General features: G+C 36.1%; 1 protein-coding gene and 1 long non-coding RNA gene across 2 annotated transcripts in view; one reads left to right on the top strand and one right to left on the bottom strand.

The window, feature by feature from the left end:
• Positions 1–21,738, top strand: part of LOC126374380 (alpha-N-acetylgalactosaminidase-like) — a 191,249-nt gene that overhangs the window by 108,371 nt on the left and 61,140 nt on the right. The window lies entirely within an intron of this gene.
• LOC126374535 (uncharacterized) lies at positions 15,365–16,316 on the bottom strand. The gene is made up of 2 exons (XR_007567455.1): positions 16,132–16,316; positions 15,365–15,493 (listed from the first exon to the last, which is right to left on the bottom strand). It is a non-coding gene; the product is annotated as an uncharacterized LOC126374535 (long non-coding RNA).

A 21,738-nucleotide genomic window follows, 5' to 3' on the forward strand; every position in this document is an offset into this window, starting at 1 on the left:
ATTCACGCACCTCGCGCGACATTATTCGCGTAAAACCCTAGTATTAAAACTATAGAAGTTTCATTTAAATTTCAACACTCGTTTTTACCCCCTTAGGGGTTGAATTTCCCAAAATCCCGTCTTAGTGAGCACTTACGTCCCGAAAGGAACCCTAATGCAGAATTTGAGACTCCTAGTAGCTCTTAGCATTTGTAGTTTCTGAAATTTCGTAATGAGTGAGTCAATCAGTTCGTGAACTTTTTCTTTTATATATTATGTATTATATCCATACTAATATTATAAATACAAAGTATGTTTCTGTGTTATTATTTATCCGTCTTTCACGGCAAAATGAAACGACGAATTGACGTGTTTTTAAGTGAAGATAGTTTAAGTGATGGAGAGTGACATAGGATATTTTTGTCTCTGTCTAACCTTAACTTCTTTAAAATTGGGGTCGGAAGTTTGTATGAAGCATTCCGCAATTTTCAAGGAAGAAAGCTAAAGGTATGCGGACTATTTGTAGGCAACAAAAAAATCGTGCATCTTTTTATTTGGAAATCTGCTCCCAACTTCTTCAAAGAGGAGGTAAAATTGTATATGGTATATTACGAAAAAGGAACCGCGTTACCCCGAATTTAACGGGAGCGAAGCCGCGGGCAAAAGCTAGTATAGATTTAATCGAGTATCGATCGAGTTGAAAATAGTTTATTTTTGTAACGTAATGATGTATTATATATCTCATGACCAGCCCATTAACGTCCCAATTGCTGGAGCACGGGCCTTCCCTATGGATGGATAGGGGATCGGGCCTTAAACCATCACGCGGGCCCAGTGCGGATTGATGGTTATTAACGACTGCTAATGCAGCCGGGACCAACGGCTTAACGTGCCTTCCGAAGCACGGCGGAGCTCGAGATGAAAACTTTTTTGTGGTCCTATGACCCTATGATCCTATGACCGGCCTTTGCGAAAGTTGCTTAACTTCAACAATCGCAGACCGAGCGCGTTTACCGCTGCGCCACCGAGCTTCTCATCAATAATTGATGTATTATTATATTATATATCATAGGCACAAAAGTATTCATCAATTACAGCTTTGAGGGTATTACCACGCGTGATTACGTCGACAAAATAATGTGCTTAACTTAGACGTTGGCTCCAGACAATTTCATCCACACATTACTTCTGACACGTCATTAATTTATCCGGGAAGATTTCACCCGGATAACAGGGCCGGGGCAAACCGGTTTAAAAAGTTCCCGGATTAAAGAGCTTGACGTAAGCGCCGAAAAGTAGCTTTTGAACTTTGTCCTTGGTTATTTTTGGTTGGTTTTATAAATAATTTTAACCTTTTCGTCTGGACTGGTTTAAATAAAGAAATAATGCTTTCAGCTGATTACCATTCTTGGTAAGTTGTTTTAAAGGTTAAATTTGTATAGTCTCATGATTAACCAATATTCCTAATTGCTTAAGAGCAATAAGGCTCAGGTCTATATATATTAATATAAAGTTTTGTGTAATAAAGTATATTTGATTTCTTCTTCTATCGTGTGGGTTGTGATGTGGATTACCAACCTCATCAACCTTGGTGTCAGGGTTACTATTCAACCGCCAAAGACCCCTGACATAACTCATGTAATGATTACGTATTTACATCAGTAAGTAGTAACCGGGACCAACGACTTAACGTGCCTTCCGAAGCACGGATCGTCTTACTTTCGAACAAGCTGTAATTTCCTAACCAAACTAGGGATCACAAAGTGATTTTCGTGATTATGTCTCTGCCGGAATTTGAACCCGGGAACGACCAACTAAATGGCATTAAACGGCCAAAACCAAAATACTCAATTACTGAATTGCCTTTTTTTATTAATTCTTTTGCTATAAAAATGTTATGATACAAAACATAACCAAGCTTTTTTTGTCGTGACTTATTCTGGATTTGCCGCAGATGGCATTAACTATTTGGCCGTATGAGTGGGGAGCGCTCAGGGCTTTCAACCGGTCCAAAATTTAAGACATCAGGCCTGAGGGTGCCTAGTTGGGTACGAACCCCGGCTCAGGGCGTCATCTAAGAGGATTCTATTTGAAAGAATTAATCGACCTGAGTGGGTTGATCGCTCTGTATGAGGGAAAACATTGAACATGCCGGCGTGGTCGGTTTCCAGGAAACATAACCATGAGACATAAACAAAATCCTTGTGCTATCAATTATTTCGACTGCATAAAACCAGTGCAGGCTTGTCAGCACTCGCAATGGAAACCTTTTATGCTGTTCCATTACAAATCGGATCAACTGTAATAGTAGGGTGACAAGGATTGTTTTCAAATCTTCTTCTATCGTGTGGGTCTTCTTCTTTGCGAGTCGATGGCGATCGAAGCTAAATTATTGCTGACCAATAATTGGATCCCCAATCGTGTGGGTTGTGAGGCGGATTACCAACCTCATCAACCGTGCTGTCAAGGTTATTATTGAGCAGCCAAAGGCCCCAGACGTGACTCATGTAACGACTACGTACTTACATCAGTAAGTAGTAACCGGGACCAACGGCTTAACGTGCCTTCCGAAGCACGGATTATCTTACTTTTGGACAATCAGGTGATCAGCGTATTGTCAGCGTAGTGATTTGTCTGGTCAAGTAGTCAATGCCATTTGCGGCAAATCTACAAAAATCACGTCAAAAAAAGGTTCTCAAACGACGCCCTGAGCAGAGGTTCTCACCCAACTAATATTTAGGCATGTCTTTTTAAATTTTGTACTAAGTGAAAGCCCTTAGCCGTCCCCATTTGTCCGGCCAAGTAGTTAATGCTATCTGAGTCAAACCTACGACAAGTCTCGTCACAAAAAAGAAAACAAATAAATGTTTCCGATACTTATCTCCATTATGGATAACCTTGTAAAATTACCATGTGAATATTTTCCGTTCCAGAAATTGTTTTTGTTTAATAAAATAATGGCTGGACCGGGTGTGATCCCTCGTGAAATGGAATTGACAATATTTCTGACGAAAATTGAAAGCACAGATTAAATGTTTAAGCAGAAAGAATTTAATTAAGCGACATTGATTTTTGATATTCAGTAACATTAAAATCTTATTAGCTTATTATTACTCATCGTCAAAGTAAAACCATTTATAATAATATCTATGCATATACGAATACATATTTTCATAACGTGTGTTTATATGCGTTTTGGTGGTACTGCGTCTTAGTGCAAAAACAAGCTGAAAAAAAAACCATCATACCTATAGTAAAATATACTTCATCGTCATCTCCGTTGCATTGCCTTCCGTCTCACGGGGTCCGCTTACCTAACCTGAAGATTGGACAGGTCCGGTTTTTGAAGCGACTGCCTTCCAACCCGCGAAGACAAAACCAGCCCAATACAGGTTAGGTCACATACCTCCGAAAATGCATTTCTCGGGAATGTGGGTTTCCTCACGATGTTTTCCTTCACCGCTGAGCTGAGCATTCATTTATGATCCAAACATGGATTCGAAAACAAATTCAACAATCATTGGTTTAGGCCTGCTGGATTCGAACCTGCAATCTCAAAGTCAAATGTATAGCAATTAAAATAATAATATCTGGAAACTAACATGTGCGCGAAAACATGACAAATAGGTACTTCCCATAACAGAATTAATTACAGTAGACATCGAAAATTCACTTTGGCACAACAAGGGGCGGGTCGTAAATTACCTTGTCATAATGACCACACCATTACACCATTTAAACAACGTCAGTTTGGAACAGTCATTAGTGTCCAAATTGCGTTGTGGTCACCCTACAGATAGCTGAGCGAGCGGAACAGACGTACCTACCAGGATGATCCTATAAGCATCAATGAGTAATGATCACATTTTATGCCGCCCGAAGCATTTTGATCGCAATCGGTAATCGGGGTTACCAACATAATAATTATAAATAGAAGTTACATTTGAGTTCACGTTCTTAATTTGAAACGCTTTATTGACTAAGCTCGCTCGATGTAACATGGAACTTATATATAGCATAATAGTAGTGGTTATAGTGTATAGTAATGGTGTTAGTGGCATCGTAACGAATACTCAAGAGGATCATTCAGACCATGATTCTGAGTTAGTATCAAATGGAATTTTCCGTCGCAAAATTCAAGATTATATATTAGATTTTTTTTAATTATTTTAATTTTATACTTTTGCGATGGAAAATTCCACTTGATATTAACTCAGAATAATCATCTGAATCATCCCCTTCGGTATTCGTTACGACGTCACTTACACCCCGTACAAGTACATACGGTAGGCAAACAAGTAAGTATCAGTGTTAGTGACACCGTAACGAATACTGAGGGGGATGATTCGGACCATAATTCTCAGTTGACATTTCTCAAAGAGGCCATTTTCCTGTCGGAAAATTAATGATTTTTTGTGTTTTTTTTAATTATTTTCCGTTCCATACTTTTGCGACGGAAAATTCCACTTAGTCCATGATCTGAATCATCCCCCAAAGTTTTCGTTATGATGTCACTAACACCCTGTATACTTATACTATACAACTCTACTTATCCCTTTGGGGATGTAGGCGTAATGCTGTATTATATTGTTTATTCAGTATTCAGTACTAAACCTAACAAAGTAAGTAAGTAGTTGACAAATAGACATCGAACGATATATAAATTGGTAATGAAAATGGAAATTCGTTTAAGAACGTAATAGTCTTCTTCTATCGTGTGGGTTGTGGGATGGAGTACCAACTTCGTCAACCCCGGTGTCAGGGTTACTATTGAGCCGCCAAAGGCCCCTGACATGACTCATGTAACAACTACTTACTTACATTAGTAAGTAGTAACCAGGACCAACGGCCTAACGTGTCTTCGGAAGCACGAATCATTTTACTTTCTGACAATTTGGTGATCAGCCAGTAATGTCCTAACCAAACTAGGGACCACAAACAATTTTTTGTGATATGTTCCCACCGGGAATCGAACCCGGGACCTTTGGATCGTGAGCCCAACGCTAAACCACTGGATCACGGAAGTCTTTAACGTAATACTTGTGCCAATCTTTAAGATATCAATCACCTCTATACCTCTTGTTGTCTTCCAGCTAGCTATCTAAGGAAACTTACATTAAAAAAAGATGTTGTTATACAAGGGAGCAAAACCAACAATGTTCTCAACATCTAAACTACAGGCGGACCATCAGTTCAGTGTCCATTATACATAATACCATCGACGATATAACCAAATAGACTCCTACTGCTTTATTACAAATAAATTAAACACGACACCAGTGCCGTGTTTATCAAAACATTACATCACTACCCTTAGGGGCTTGTGATTGTGAGGTAGTATTCGCCATCGAAATCCACAAAAGGTTTTTATGGAGTGAGAAAAGGATTGATCAATATTGTTGGCAAGCCTTCCTATCTGTTCACTTTTATGAGCCAATACTATGTACTCGATACTTGATACAACTTACAAGTCTACATGTTCACAAGCTACAAGTTACTCACAAGTACGTGTAAATTACGTTTACCAAAAAAAGTAGAATGATTGTAATGTAATTATATACTTTTGAAATAAATATTGACACTTGTAGAATGTAATTTACAGCGTAGTTTTGATAAACACATTATTGTGTTAATGGATATTAATTTACAAGAAAATTTCTTGTAATATAGGACTTGTAAGTTTTACGTCGAAAAGGAAAGAGACGGATGATTGACAACTGTTAATTTTAAAATGAATGCCCGGGCGAATAAAATAAGCATATCGCTCATATGCAACCCGTTTGAGGTTTGCTATCAACTTAATTCTGACAGGGTATTGGTCAATATAAACATTTTGAAAGGCCTTTTTAAAAGTCTGCCTAAAATTGACGTGTGTTCTATTAAATGTATGCCTGTCGTTTACCCGTCCCTTAATTTTTCAGCGGATAAGAAAATGACAGATATAACTTAAAATAAAATTAGATGGTGTGTATTAAGATCAGCACCAATGTTTGTTTATTCGCATAAAATTGATTCTACGAACTTAGCTTTGGGGGGGGGGAAGGAGCTTCGTTTTAATTGTCTCACTCAAGCTTCTACATAAGCGCGTCAAAATGTAACGGAGGCGGTCACGAATGGCCGAACATAGTCATTGTCGAGCTCCTAATATCTGACCTGTCAGTCATATGTGTTGACAGAACCCGTTTGTCTTTTGTTAAGAGTCTAGTGGCTGTATCGCCTATGGTGCACATTTATAGCTCTACCTACAGTATAGTATAAACAGTTGTGCAGCTTAGTTCAGTCCGTGATGTAATTATCTACGCTCAACTAGGTCTGTCATTGACGGATTATAATAGTTTAAGGTCTTTGGAAACATGGAAATCATTTTGCGGCTTTGAGGTGAGCTCTCGTTAATGATGGATTGAATTGTATTTTAAGGTGTAGGTTGAGCTCTTGGTAGGCGCGTTCTTTTATAAGTATGTTTCTTTTTTGGAATGATTTAACAAGGAATGTCTTGAGACAGAGTGCTTTCGGTGCCGCAGAGGTAGCAGTGTCGCAGATTCTGCCCGACTACAAAACTTGAGGCGATGTTTTTGTCCACCAGTTTAGTTTTACCCACAAATCATCGTCTGTCGTGTAAGTTGTGAGGTGAATTACCAACCTCATTATTATTGAGCTGACATCAAATGAGTCACTTACATCTGGGGGTTAAAATGAAGCATTTCATCTAAGAAAGCAATATAGCAATATTTAACATTTCTTTGCATGGCGCACTTATCAAATTGCAATATTCCTTTCTTAGATGAATTGCTTCAATGGCGGCAATTTTAGCCCCCTCGTAAGTAGTAACCGGGACCAACGGCTTAACGTGCCTTCCGCGGCACGGATCATCTACTTTCGGACAATCAGGTGATCAGCCTGTAATATTCAAACCAAACTAGGGATCACATAGTGATTTTTGTGATATGTCCCCACCGGGATTCGACCCGGGACCGCTGGATCGTGAGTCCAACGCTCAACACGTTTTATGTAGCCTGTTAACTCACGTCGGCGTGCAAAGCGGCCGCACAAAGACATCGATTAATCCGGCATTCATTGCACTAGCGCTAGTTGCGCGATACTAAAGAAGCAATGAATAATGTGTAAAGTTAAATGTAGCAAGATAAGATGGTTGCCTCGTATAATATTCTCATTTTGTGCATATTCTCTCTGTAATAAGAACCATTTGGTTTAACAGAAGCTGTGACACCACTTATATATATGTCCATTATGATGTTTAGTTAATCAAGTACGTTGTACTGATTGCCCTATCGTCTCTCGTATTGACAGGCTCATTTGGATATGCATTAGCAGCCACAAATCCCTCCAATATTAAAGCCTTGTTCATACTACGACGTAATAGATTAACATTATGCACGAGTCTCGACACTATCTAATGGCAAGTATGATGAAATTACTTTCATAACAATTTTACTATAAAAATATCGTTCATATACAGGGTGTTAGTGACATCGTAACGAATATAAGGGGGAATCAGACCATGATTCTGAGTTAATGTCAGGTGGAATTTTCCGTCGCATAATTCATAATTTTTTTTGTTCATTTTGAAATTATTTTCAGTTCCATACTTTTGCGACGTAAAACTCCACTTGATATTAACTCAGAATAATCAGCTGAATCATCCCCCTCAGTATTCGTTACGATGTCATTTACACCCCGCGCAAGTACATACGGTAGCCATACAAGTAGGTATGGGTGTTAGTGACACCGTAACGAATACTGAGGGAGATGATTCAGAGCATGATTCTGAGTTGATATCAAGTGAAATTTTCAGTCGGAAAATTCATGAATTTTTTTGTGTGTCTTTTTAATTATTTTTAGTTCCATACTTTTGCGACGGAACATTCTACTTATGGATTTGAGCCTTTCGTTTTCTCATATGTTACAAACATTATTAGAACATTACAGGCTGATCACCTTATTGTCCGAAAGTAAGATGACCCGTGCTTCGGAAGGCACGTTAAGCTGTTGGTCCCGGTTACTACTTACAGATGTTCGTTACATGAGCCATGTCAGGGACCTTTCGTGGCTTAATAGTAACCCTGACACCAGGGTTGATGGGGTTGGTAATCCACCTCACAACCCACACGATAGAAGGAGAATAGTCATATAACCTTATAATACCTACTTCTTGACTGCCACATGTATTGTAAACTAAGCTTAATTATTAACACATGTGAACAAACTGTCTGTCCGTCTCATCGACGCGTCGGATATTTACAGTAATTAGAATTATTGATTGTACAACACCGGATTAATTATTAATGATATATTGACGTCGGATTTGGTAAACTATCTATTGGATTTAGCCGGGATGGGCGGGACTGTACTCAAGGGACCTTGATAATATTAGAAACTAACGACCAGCCCCGGCTTCGTTCGGGTGCAATGCTGAGGAAAAAAATAAATTATTTACGACATCACATTAAAATTTTTCACAAAAAAAAAGTTTTAATCTCGAGCTCCTCCGTGCTTCGGAAGGCACGTTAAGCCGTTGGTCCCGGCTGCATTAGCAGTCGTTAATAACCATCAATCCGCACTGGGCCTGCGTGATGGTTTAAGGCCCGATCTCCCTATCCATCCAGAGGGAAGGCCCGTGCCCCAGCAGTGGGGACATTAATGGGCTGATGATAATGAAAAATCTCAAAAATAACAGTATTTCCCACTATTTAATGGACGTTATTGTTATCTAAAAAAAAACCGCAGCAAAATCCGTTGCGTAGTTTTAAAGATTTAAGCCCTATGTACATAGGGATATAGGGACAGAAAAAGTGACTTTGTTTTATACTATGTAGCGATGACAAATAATTTGACATAATAACAAGGCAACATGTCTATATCTTCTGAAGAAATAGGTATGATAATTGGTAGAATTTGGTGTAAATTGGTTTGTAGTAATATTAATCGGGAGCGATAAAAGTCGTGTTTCGTCGTTCGTTATTTATTGGCGTTAGTAGTTATTAGCGACATCCGTTAGAGATTTTGGTTATTTAAGTAAGTACTTAAGTAAAATATTTATTTCCTCTACAAAAATACATGGATACAAAAATACAATATTTGTTGAGGCTGGAGCCTAAATTAGGATACCCTGTGTTTTACAACTCCAGCCCTCCACCGCCAGAAAGTCATGGTCAAGAGAAAATAACAAAATAGAAAAAGAAATTGAAAACAGTTTACTTGTATTAAATATAGTCTAAATCATAAAATATTTCTTAAAAAGAAAATATGAAATCTATAAATGCTTGTATGAGTGTGTGTGTGTGTGTGTGTGTGTGTGTGTGTGTGTGTGTGTGTGCGTGCGTGTGTGTGCGTCTCACTTCTATTTATTTCTATTTACGTTACATTTTCAAATATCCAAACATTGAGACAAAAACGAACGAAGCGAAGTTATTAGTTCCTAAACTATGCGCTAGATGGCGCTTGTCTGTGACTTCGTTGGAGGGGTAAGCAAACAGAGGTGTGTTATAAGCATATATACAGCTACTCCTCGCTATATTTAAGTCCTATGTATGTGGCTTACTACCTACATCTTCTAATGTTGGACCTCTGCCCACTCCAGTAGTGGTTACGGGCGTGAACACCGACTCTCTATTAAAATAAGGTAGTTCATACAACTTTTATAAAAACCATCTTCTTTCTTTTTTCTTATTCCATCAAAAATTACCCTCCTCAATAATTAAAGCACATAATAACGCGGTAAGAACCCGTTATTATGTGCTTTAATTATGATAATAACCGCGTAAACTTAAAACAATGTATTACCCTCCTCCTTTGGCAATCGGGTAATATCTAAACAAACTTCCTTGTTGAATACTTGGGATGTAAGTTCGGTTCGAGTTCTTTTTGGTGTGGGCGGAAGGAAGAGGGAAACTGCCCTATTCGTCCCTAAAAAGTAGCACGGAGAATGCTACACCGGCAAAAGCATGGTTCTTAAATAAGTGATGATGAAGTTCGAAAACCTTTTTTTGTTATAAAGGTGAAAGTTGTCGTCATAATTAATTAGGAGTATTAATTAATTTACTTGTAAAAGTCTAACTATAATGTCAATGTCCTTAGAGATAATTAATCAAAAAGGTTAATAATTTTAAAGACCTTTGTTGTAAAGGGTAAATAAATGAACTGGCAATTTACTGAATAAAACTACACTTCTTTAAAAAAAATCGAAAAACCTCGCAAGTTTGATAAATTTTAATAGGTATAAGTTATAATAAACAATAAATAATAAAATTTATTTACACACCAAGCCATTTAACAACAATTTTAAAGTTACAAAATTAATTTTATGAATGAATAAAAAATTACAGTATTATAAGGTTTTAATTTCTTAATGTTCGAAATTCAAATTTTAAATTTATGTTTTTCCGAACTCGTGTTTGGTTGAACAAAAATTTGGAAATGTTGATTTTTTATGAGTATAACTATGAAACTTATTATATTTTCGTACCTAGATTAACATCTGCAATCCCTACTGATATAGGCAGAGGAAAAACTACAAAGAACATAAAAGACAAATATTTCTGGTTCAAACGATAAACCGTCACCGGCCAAATACATGACCCGAAATAAATCCATCATCTTAGATACGATTCTTCATAAAAAGCTGAATCATTATTAGATTTGGCTTCGATGGCATCTACTTCTTGCCCGGACAAATGGGGAGCGCTGAGGACTTTTCTTACTTTCCAGCTGATACCATTTTCCAAAATTTATTTTTATTTTATTTTTTTAATTGGTATACCACGGAGTATCTTAATGCTACAAAATATGTTTGTATATTATGCCAATTGCGGGAACACACGTTAATAATATTTAGGTACATTTGGGTAGATTTCTAAGTCAAAGATAAATCATGAAATTCTAATTACCAAATAAAGATAGATCTAAAAGTGGCAAAAAAAGGTTTTCTTTTTTCAATTTAACTTATTTATTTGTTTAAATAGAGAAAAATTTAATAATAAGTGCGACATTTTTTCACGTTTTTATATGGCGTCAATAAAGACAGATCTAAAGGTGGCAAAATACGTTTTCTTTTTTTCAATTTAACTTATTAATTTAAATAAAGAAAAATGTAATAATAAGTGCGTCATTTTGTCACGTTTTTCTATGACGTCACAGGTTGCTTTTTCATTCTCATTCCACAGTATATTCGTGTTTTGACGTTTAGTAAAAAGTAACTGATTTGACTAGTTGAAAACTATCCTACTACAAAAACAAAGATACTTAAGTGGGTATGCATAAAGCTTTAACAGGATTACGATGTGTGGCATTTTCTGCAAGCTTCTAATAATTAATAATTAAAACTTTTTGATACCGAAAATCTCACCTATAAATCTAATTTTAACCCAAATACGGATTACAAAGGATATACTAACAATTTTATCCTTCGACTTTTTACACAAAACTTGTGTTAAACATTTCGCCTACCGGGAAGTCCGGGCTCACGGGTCTTTGTAGCTGAACCATCGTGTATAAAGCAAAGTCCTACAGTTTTCATAGAAAATGTACGTGGATCACGGGACTTTGTGCGTATGTGAATGGAGAGACGAAGGTAGATGGTAAATCTTGCTTAACGTTTATTATGGTGACGATGTAACGATGCTGTTTACACCCTCTAGAGCTGGGTGGTTTTTAAAAGGCGACTTTGCTTGAATCATAACTCCATGTGTCTTGAGGGGAAGACAGAAAAACATACATACGTAAACTCACGCCTATTTCCCATCGGGGGAATTGTGACTAATAAAAATATTCACAACAGCCGCCATGGTCTAGTGGGTAGAGCATTAGGCTCACGATTTGGAAGTCTGGGTTCGTTTCCCGATGAGGACATTGTCGAAATCACTTTGTAAGACTGTCCTTTGTTTGGTAACGAATTTTCAGACTTTTGTGGTATGTTCTCCACCGGGATTCGAACCCGGGACCTCCGGATCGCGAGCCTAACGCTCAACCACTGGACCACGGAGGTCGTTAGATGATTATAGTAGATAGTAGATATCCATGGTAAGGTTATTAGTATGCTTAGTAATTCGTAGCAAAATATAAAGCCTCTGGAATTAAATTAGTGAACGTCTGCGAGACATCTATAATGTAGAGTTTTAAGTATATTCATCAAATTTAATAAATGGACAAATTTAAGATTCAAAATTATTTAGATGTTTAGATGTTTAAGTAAGTTAGTATAATTATGAGATTAAACGAACTTTCCTGTAAGTGAAGTTCTATCTCAATTATACGAAGCTCCTTGTTCGAGAGGTTTTTAACAGTGTAGTCTACGTCTTATGCTCCAGCTTCGTCACAATTTTCAAAGCTCATATCCAAAGCTAAAAAAAAAGTTAGTTTCCCGCTTCCTGAACGCAGCTGTCAACTAATGTCATTATGTTTAAAGCATATTTCATGGACAACTCCATCACCTGTGGAAGCTTTAGGGCGGGATATTAAAATTGAAGGGAGGGAGTCCTCTCGAACAAGGAGCTTCGTATAATTGAGATAGAACTTCACTTACAGGTAAGTTCGTTTAATCTCATAATTATACTCGCTCCTTGTTCGAGAGGTTTTTAACAGTGTAGATGTTCAAAGTTTAGTTGGGAATGAAACATTTAAATTGAAACGAGTACCAATAATATGATTATTCATTAATGAATAAAGTACATTGTTATCACAATTAAGTTGAAGTTGAGCAAGTACATTAAATACCTATTTCACATTACTATCAATTTCACAACAAAAGAACTACACAAGAACAAATTTCTGAATGAGCTCAACATCAAGATTGGCTATAAGAGCCTCACCGGGACCTCACCATAGTGCACATTTCCGAAGCTCTTGAACAACAACGATAGTTATAGTCGAAAGGACTGTGAGACTTCATCATATAGTATAACACTCATTTTTCATTGGCATACCAAGGGCTACAATAATTATCAAAGTTACACATTATTTGTTTACATACATAAAAGAAGAAGAAATACATAAAGAAGAACGGGTAATGACGAGGGCACCCAGACACAAGATTGATTGTAACATCCTGTGCTAAGTTGGCAATTGTTGTCGACATTGAGTAGTTAAATGAATCCTAAGACAACATGTCAAATTGATTAGAGAAAATACAAACATAAGTGCAAGTAAGAATTTCAATACATTTATTCAAATGACCTTTTTCATTAAAATATTCAGAACCACTGAACTAAACTTTCCTCTTTATTATAAGATATTGTTAAATGAGGCTGAAAGTATAAAGAGGGGAAGTGATTTACATTATGTACTTGTGTGATAATTATCTTCGTAATAATTAATATTTTGTTTTTATTAAAATAGATTACCTGAGCCCAAGTTATTGTGTATTACCTAATATCGACCAAGGGCTTGGTAATAATATTTAGTATATATTTTTTTTATGTGGTAATAATAAATATAACTTGTTGTGGAATTTTTTCCTATTCCTCTATGCAACCTTTCACCCACCAATCAGATGATAGAACAACGTACACACAACACATTAACACACGTAACATTGTTTACGCAGCTATCTCTTTAGTGTAATAATTATTGAATTTGTTTTTAGGACAGTAATAGTAACGTCCTATTATTTACTGGAAAAAATAAATAAATGAATAAAACATATTTTACCCTTAGGTATGCAGTTACATATAAGGATAACATTAATTTATTAATTATCGGTCGTGTAGGTATATTATCATCGTTCGTAAAAATCATCCTTTCCTTTAACCTAACTTAACATGATCCTGTTGTTTGCACAGGGATTCACTTCTCGTACCCATCCTGAAAATTTAATATGTCAGGTTATTTAGTGAAGGGACCTGCCTGAGTTACGTTACAACACTAACCGAAAAATAGGATAAACATATATTTATCATGAAAATATTATTGTTACTTCTCCACTGCAGTTTGGTTCCGATTGATTAAGTGGAGGGACATTATTGTTGTAATTTTTATATTAATTGTAAACTGTGTTTTGGGCTGATCAGCAACAACATAATAAATCTACAACAACATAATTTAGAGAAAACGCTAATGGTGATGTAAGTTATATGTTACTAATGAACTATTTTTCCTTCCTTTTCACCTATGAGTTAATAATAAAAAGGGGAACTATTCTATCTAACCGAACTAGGTATCAATATTTTACAATTTCGAATGTAATACTTGAAGGAAATTTTCATTGAAGTTATAATATTATCAGGTAGGTACCTCAATTTATACTGAGATTAGTATTGTTATTCCTGATTAACAAAGACAGGATTTGAATCCCATGTCTTAATGATAATGCTAAAACTTTTAGTGATAGACATTCGGAATTAATTTTACCAGAATTTTGAAAAATATATTTGCTTGTGCAAATTTTCCCATTATAACTTTATAGGGAATTCTTCCTCCTCATGAGGTACTATTCTTAAACGGCCTTGCTGCCTGGGCCACTGTTGATACTAATGGCTGTGAGACTGCTAATACATCTGGGGGCCTAAAAAGGCCACTTTTGATGAATCATAATAGGTTCCCATTATGAATTGAATTGAAAATCGTAAAATGGCCACTTATAGATTTTCATATTTCAATTCATATTACGATTCATAATATGAATTGCCCATTTTGACAGTTCTCTATGGCAAGTCGTAAAATGGCCAACTTTAAGATGAATTGCAAACGTCAAATAGCTGAATTCTTAGAAGTTAGTCAAGAGCATCTTTTTCAATTCATCTTGTAAAACGCGGGAAAGTGTTTGTAAAAAATTCAATAAATAATTTAATTACGGCGGATTTAGGCTTGATATGGCATGTTTATGAGTGAATAAGAACCCTATCTGCCAGTGTCTCGGTGTGATATAACCCCTTTTTCAAAGGTAAGTGAAAAGATTCGATATTAAAATTGTACCTAAGTGCTTACTTATTTATAGTTACCTATTAAGTACACTTGAGTTTTTATGCCTATGGCTTATACTAGAGGCGTATATGAGCTAGTGCACATGTTTCTATGCATTGGGCCAGTGTGTTAAACTGCATAAGAGTGGTGACTCTGACCTTAAACAACAAGCATACACTGCTACTACTACACTGTTAGTACAAAGTGTTAATAGAAAATGGTAACATTCTATCAACGCAACGCAACGGTTGATTGAGAGGAGGCTTGTGCCCAGCAGTGGGACGTATATAGGCTATTTATGTTTATGTTATGTTATGTCTATCAACGCTCCAAAAGTGAGCACATCACTTAATTGTTTTATATCTAAATAGCCATTTCATGCAGAAATAAAACAATGTGTTTATATTAATAGTTTATTTAATTAGTTCCTTATTATATAGCAATATACTAAAACTATTTAATTTCAGGTGTGTGATGCGGAGTACAATCTTTTAAATGTTTTGGCTGGCCATGGTCGGGGAGGTCATGATTCCTTTGTGTGGAACAACCACATACTTCTTCCACATAAGTCTTGAAACCCACTTCAAGCTGCTACACGAAACTGAAATGGAAACAGTGTGGTTATTAAGTTATCTGTGATGTACTACGACCTACTGTTATAACTCCAATCATAGAAACTGAGCCCGAGTGCCTCCTGCGGTGTTATATGAAGAGAAACGCAAAGGAGAAACCTTTTAACGACTGAATGACAATTAAATAAATAAATAAACAGCCGGCAAAAATATTAATATTTATTATTAAAATTAATAAAAAAGCAAGTCAAGAGATAATAGTTTTTTTTTCTATGACTGATTATTACCTAGTATATTCTATTGGTCCCGGCTATTAGCCGTAAAAATAGCTCCACCAACCCGCATTGGAGCAGCGTGGTGGAGTATGCTCCATACCCCTTCCAGTTGATTGAGGGGAGGCCTGTGCCCAGCAGTGGGACGTATATGGGCTATTTATGTTTTATGTTATGTATGATTATTAGCTATCTCAGCTATCTATATCGAATAATTTTCAATACTGAACCCAACTTTTTACTGGACGCGAGTTACGTATACTTTAACAAAAAAATAATACGTACAATATGCACTCACAACAAATGATTCTCCTATGAAGTATCATAGATATACTATAGATATTGTTTTAAATATTCGTATAGGAAACAGTATGTATAATTAATAGGATACTTACTTTTAAATACAAGTTGAATTCCATCAACTTGTACTATATGGTTTGAATATTGTTTATGTAGACAACATTTGAAATGCCGCCACTCCATGAAATTCTTCCGTGTTAATTTTACAACCGTTACATTTATTCTTGATTTTGTATTAAAACATAGCCGCTTAGAACGTAAAAACCTAAAAATTAGGGACATGGAAAGTGAAACATTTTGTTGTTGACATTGACTCGCCGGTGCCGCCATATTTGACAACCATTTTTTTAAAATGTAATAAAATTATTGCCATTTAAAGAAAAATAACAAAAATAATGTATTCAGTCTCTTTCAAGTATCCTGTTTTAATCCATAATTACATTTGTTTTGATTAATATTAGTATCTTTTATTGATAGATATGTTTTTTTAATGCTTTTTAACACATTTTTAATTTACACCTTGTTCAAATAATCTAAAAAAATAGAATAAAAATTACCGGTAAAATTCCGGTAAAGTTACGGTTTTATTTTATTCGTATGGCAATAAATGCGTGCAATCGAATTCAGCAGATGAATCAAAGATGAAATGAATTGTTGCAGATCCTCTAAAGAATGCAACCATTTTACCAAAAATAGCAGAATTGCTTCAATAATGCTCGCAATTCAGGAAATGATTTGGATTTAGATGAATTGCTAAAGTGGCCATTTTAGCCCCCCTGTTTGTAGCTCTGCTACTACTGCTGGCTGTAGGGCTGCTGGTACTGCTGGTTATAGCACTGCTGATCATGACTGGTTGCATCACTGCTTTTATTGCTGGCTGTGGGGCGGCCTGCTGATACTGTTCCTTGTGGGCTTTCTGTTCATGCTGTTGGCTGTGGGGCTGCCTGCTGATACTGTTGTCTCTGTTCCACAGATCCTGTTGCTATCTCGTTTACTCACTCTTCGGGCAATGTTATTCATTATTATTTATGTGCTATTTGAATTTTATGATGTTGGTTGAAAGAATTTAATAGCAGTATTCTCTAACCATGTCTTGTGAACAGTTATCTCTTTTGAAAGTAATCACTGACATTACATACTTTGATTTCTAGCACAGTTGAGGTTGATTAATAGAACAGAGGCTTTTAGGTTTGAATTGTCGGTTATTTCTTCAGAATTTGTACTCTCATTATTTTATAATAATCAATTTGACATAATAGTCTATTGTTTGCTCAGCATTAGTCTAATCTTGAGTTTCAACATGGGTAGGTAAGCCCCGACAATTCAATGGTTTATCTTCGATTCCTCAAGTGACAAACCAAACATGGAAATAAAAGTATAAAAAATAGTTGGTCTATATTCTGGCTATCTACTAGCGTTTAGCAAAAGGCGATACTTGTAGTGGTAGCTTTATGTTATTTGAGTTGATACCATCAAGTCCATTGTCTATCCTCTAAGTGATAGCTCTAGGTATGGAAATGAGAAATAGGTATATAGCGCTTGCCAATGCCGACAATAATCGTGGTAGCTCTTATATTAATAGGGTTCATACCATAAAGTCCATTGTCTATCCTCTAAGTGATAGCTCTAAGTATGGAAATGAGAAATAGGTATATAGCGCTTGCCAATGCCGACCATAATCGTGGTAGCTCTTATGTTAATATGGTTCATACCATCAAGTCCATTGTCTATCCTCTAAGTGATAGCTCTAAGTATGGAAATGAGAAATAGGTATGTTAGCGCTTGTCAATGGCGACTTTCTTAGTGGTAGCTCTTACATTCATTGTGTTGATACCTTTGAGTCCATTGTCTATCCTCTAAGTGATAGCTCTAGGCATGGAAATGATAAATAGGTATATTAGCGCTTGGCAATGGCGACCTTCCTGGTGGTAGCTCTTATGTGCATTGTGCCTTTAAGTCCATTGTCTATCCTCTAAGTGATAGCTCTAAGTATGGAAATGAGAAATAGGTATGTTAGCGCTTGTCAATGGCGACTTTCTTAGTGGTAGCTCTTACATTCATTGTGTTGTTACCTTCGAGTCCATTGTCTATCCTCTAAGTGATAGCTCTAGACATGGAAATGATAAATAGGTATATTAGCGCTTGGCAATGGCGACCTTCCTGGTGGTAGATCTTTTGTTAATTAGGTTGATACCATCAAGTCCATTGTCTATCCTCTAAGTGATAGCTCTAAGTATGGAAATGAGAAATAGATATGTTAGCGCTTGTCAGTGGCGACCTTCCTAGTGGTAGCTCTTATATTCATTGCATTGATACCTTCAAGTCTATTGTTTATCCTCTAAGTGATAGCTCTAGGTATGGAAATGACAAATAGGTATATTATCGCTTATCAATGGCGACCTTCCTAATGGTAGCTCTTATGTGCATTGTGCCTTTAAGTCCATTGTCTATCCTCTAAGTGATAGCTCTAGGTATGGAAATGTAAAATAGGTATATTAGCGCTTAGCAATGGCAAACTTCCTAGTGATAGCTTTTATGTACATTAAGTTGGTACCATCAAGTCCACTGTCCATCCGCTAAATGATAGCTCTAGGTATTAAAATAAGGCATAGGTATATTTGCGCTTTGCAACAGTCTTAGTGGTTGATTTTTATGTTACTAGGGTTGATACATCAAGTCCATTGTCTATCCTCTATTGTGATAGCTCTAAAGGGAAACAGATAGTCTGTCTATTCTCTAGTCAGACAGTTCACTACTAGTGCTTAACTAGGTGATTCTCCAAGTGGTGTTCTCTTGTTGGTTAGGTTGGTACCAATAATCATCACCCATACGTTGGAAGCTTGAATTATAATAAGATTAGAGTAATTTGGAAGAAATTGCTTACTATAATAAGGCTATCTTTTGCCTGTACTCTCGTAACACTCTTTCTGTTTTTATTGTTAGGGTATATTATCATCATCTTATATTGTAAGTATCATTCGGAGAAGATAACATTATTAACACCACTTAACAGAGCCTGTGAGAAGGGATTATGTACTGTAATAATATATATAATATCATTTTTAAGTATGGTTATCTTGTAGTAAACCAATTATAATCCTCTAAATGTTTTAAGTGTTATCTTGAATAAGTTATGTATCTTGTCTACCAATGGTGTAGATGACCTCTGTGATATTGAGTACTACTGTGTGTCATAGGTACTTCTTGATGAACAGGGTAAACATGAAGTGCTTCTGTCATCTAATTATCTGAACTTGTCAAATTATTTCCGAGTTAATTATTTACTTTTCTATGCCATTCTGCGGTTATATTTCACTGGTTCTCTTTGTTTTATAATAGAACTGCTCATTTCATTCGCTGATAGTAAGTTATCAACCGCAACATAAGCCAAAAACACGAATTACAAAAAGAAACAAAAATTTTTTTTTTTTGACAGATGAAAATAAAAACGCGGCAATCAGGGACTGAAGACAAGGCTTAGGCCTATTTTGATCGTGATTTTCGAATATTAAATTACTAAAGTCAAGACTGTATAGTCCTCAGATCTTTGCCTGCCTTATATAAGGCGAATTTAAACAACATCAACATCGGAATAAAGTATAACTTTTAAATCACTGTTATAACACGAACACGATACAATTTTAATATTATTATTATTTCTGTTAATAAAACTAGTTACTTTTATTAGTAATAAGTACCAACTTAAGTTACTTCTTCGAATGTTAGGATTATAAAATTATAACCTCAAAAAAAAAAAGTAATTTGTTTTCGACAATAAAAGGAATTAAATTGAATTGATCATAATTATATCTTCTCTTGTTTTAGTAGATGGATAATGTTAAGACTTACTTACCAGTTTAATCCACATTTTGTTTTATCAAAAAGAACTTACGCTCGTCGTCATCCACATTTTTTCTTTGGTACTGTTTCTAGCTTTTTTAGAGAAAAAAGCACTTGATTATGTAAGTAACAGATTTTTCGCACTATATCAATCATGTTTTTGTATTAAATATTAGTTTTCAATTAGTTTATTTACGGAGGCGAAGTGACGCGCCGGTGCACAAAAACCGTAATGACATTAGTTGACAGCTGCGTTCAGGAAGCGGGAAACTAACTTTTTTTTTTAGCTTTGGATATGAGCTTTGAAAATTTTGACGAAGCTGGAGCATAAGACGTAGACTACACTGTTAAAAACCTCTCGAACAAGGAGCGAGTATAATTAACTCAACTGTGTAATGCTTATTTGCTTATCTATCTTAAAATAATTTTCAAGTATATTTAATTATTTCTAACTATTAAGATATTGAACTAGAATCTGAAATGAAAATTTGTAATTTGAATTTAACTGTTGAATTTTGAATAATTAAAATATTTTCCTGCCGAGTTTTTACTAAATAGAGAACAATCTCGTAATTTACTAAAAAAATTAATATAATGCAAAATAACATACATATATATTTTATATATTCAAATATACACTTTGAAACCATGTCACAATAACTTTTTTGACAAAAAGAACCGTAAGTCTCATTAAATGTCAAATAATGATAGTGCGACAAGGTTCTAAAGTGGGTACATGATATTACTCATGACTCTTCGTCTATCGTGTGGGTTGTGAGGCGGAGTACCAACCTCATCAAATCTGGTGCCAGGGTTACTATTGAGCCGCCAAAGGCCCCTGACATGGCTCACTTATCGACTACTTACTTACATCAGTAGGTACGTAGTAACCGGGACCAACGGCTTAACGCTCATAACTTTACATCCATCACAAGATGAACTAAGTACCAACGCTCACCGAGCTTTCTGTTCGAAAAACGTGATAGGGAAAAATACATAAATATGTCCAGCGTTTTCTAACCATGCAACACTCCAGTACAAACCACAAAGCGAATGTATCTAAATACATCATTGTGGGCACCCCGCAGGCGACAGCAGAGCGTGGTCGTATAAATCCTCTTTTACTACCCCTTTTACGATCGCACCCTATGTTTGTTTATTTCCTATAACATTTTCATAGAAATCCGGTACTGTTACGGACAATGACCCAGTTTTAATCTGTGGGTTCAAGGGTTAATGAACTTTTGACAGACTTGATACTTAGTACCTAAATTAGATACTTAGTAACCGCCCTCTGTCGTCTAGTGGTTTAAGCGTTGTGTTCACGATCAGGAGGTCTCGAGTTTAAATCCCGGTGGAGACATATCACAAAAATCATTTTGTGATCCCTAGTTCGGTTAGGACGTTACAGGCTGATGAAGATGATTCGTGCTTCGGAAGGCACGTTAAGCCGTTGGTCCCGGTTACTGATGTAAGTTAGTAGTCGTCATATGAGCCATGTCAGGAGCCTTTGGCGGCTTAATAGTAACCTGCGACCAGGTAAGTTTGGTAATCCACCTTCACAACTCATACGATAGAAGAAGTACCTTACTAAGCAAGAAATAAAAATAAGTAATTATGTTTCTTGGGGTTACTTTTTTCGTGTGGGTTGTGATGTGTAAGTGTCTGTCAAATTAGTGATCATAATGGAGTTTTGTGATATGTTTCCACCGGGTTTCAAACCCGGGTCCTTTGGATCATGAGCCCTATGCTCAACCATATTAGATCGTATACATACATACATAAACAGCCTATATACGTCCCACTGCTGGGCACAGGCCTCCCCTCAATCAACCGGAGGGGATATGGAGCATACTCCACCA

Source organism: Pectinophora gossypiella, chromosome 17 (genome assembly GCF_024362695.1).
Source record: "Pectinophora gossypiella chromosome 17, ilPecGoss1.1, whole genome shotgun sequence".
Lineage (NCBI taxonomy): Eukaryota > Metazoa > Arthropoda > Insecta > Lepidoptera > Gelechiidae > Pectinophora > Pectinophora gossypiella.